Source organism: Cyprinodon variegatus, unplaced genomic scaffold (genome assembly GCF_000732505.1).
Source record: "Cyprinodon variegatus isolate N-32 unplaced genomic scaffold, C_variegatus-1.0 Scaffold348, whole genome shotgun sequence".
NCBI lineage: Eukaryota > Metazoa > Chordata > Actinopteri > Cyprinodontiformes > Cyprinodontidae > Cyprinodon > Cyprinodon variegatus.
Window position 1 is genome coordinate 308,294 of NW_015150801.1, and position 1,350 is coordinate 309,643.

Below are 1,350 nucleotides of genomic sequence, written 5' to 3' on the forward strand. Positions count from 1 at the left end.
TCAAAAAAGTACTCCAGAGTGTTGTTCAGCATGGGGGTGAGTAGAAAATGAAGGCTAATCATGTTTTGGGTGTACTATTCCTTTAAGTCTTTGGCGCTCAGACCTCTGCAGGAAACATTAGAATTTATTTTGCTGTGATATGCATTAACAGGAGTAAATGAAAGGGATGTTTCCTCCAGGCCTGGAACTGGTGGTGGAGTGGAGATGGATGAAGTTGGTTGGTCCATGTCTGCTGGCTGGTGAGACGTTGTGCTTGAGCTGAATGGAGACTTCCAGTGGACTGCATGAGCTGGTACTAGTGCTTCGCTCTTGGACCTTGAAGATGAGAGTCCAGTTTGGATAACACAGGTTGAGATAATCTGTCCATGATAAGCAAGCATGAAGCGACAGTGGAGAGGAAAAACTCCCCTTTAGGAAGAAACCTCTGGCAGAACCAGGTTCAACATTGCGGTCTTCTGCTGGACCGGTTGAAATGAGACATGGAACGCAGTAAGAGTCCTGGAGGACTCTACGACTCTACGATGGTGGCGAAGGGGCTGGAGGTGGGTTGAATTGGGGTCATCTGAGTCAAAGTCTGACATTTTGCAACCACTGCCAAGGCTTTGGGTAGCAGACTGAGATGTGGATTTGAAGACCATTTAAGATGGGCAATGGATGCTGATTGGTTTTCTTGGAGGTTTGGTTAAAAACTTATTGGCTTGTGACGGAGGCAGGTAAAGGTAAGTAATCGTTTAATTCAGGTGAACTTCCGCCTAGGCTCCATTCTAACACAACGCCCCAAAAATCAGACATCATTTAGACGTCGGTTTTTAGGCTAAATCCAGTCGGTCCATAATAGTCTGGATTTAGTCCAGAAATAATTGTTGAAAACTGGGCTTTGTTCGGCCGGTCTGATTTTGTCCCACTTTAGTCCAATAATAGACGTTGAAAAGACTTTGAAGGTTTTGTTTTTTCATCGATCAGAAAATTGCTGCTTCTCATCTTTCACTTTTCAACCAAATGTAAACCTTTGGACGAAAATCATGTTTTCTTTTCAACCAATTTTTGTTCATTGGGAGACTTGTGTACTAAAGAATTTTCCTTTTTTATCTCTCTGGGTACTCCTGCTTCCTGCCCCAATCCAAACACGCATCTGTTAGGTCGACTGGTGACTCTAAGTTGGCCATAGGTGTGTGTGAGTGTGTGTGTGTGGGTGTGGCCATGTCTTTAATACCTGGTGGGGACAATTTCCTAGGAATATGCTACATTTTGGGGACTCATAGGTACTTGTGGGGACCAACAACTGGTCCCCATAAGGAAAGTTTCTCTTCTTGGGGTGGGAATTAGGTTTAGGACTAAGGTGTGAATTGA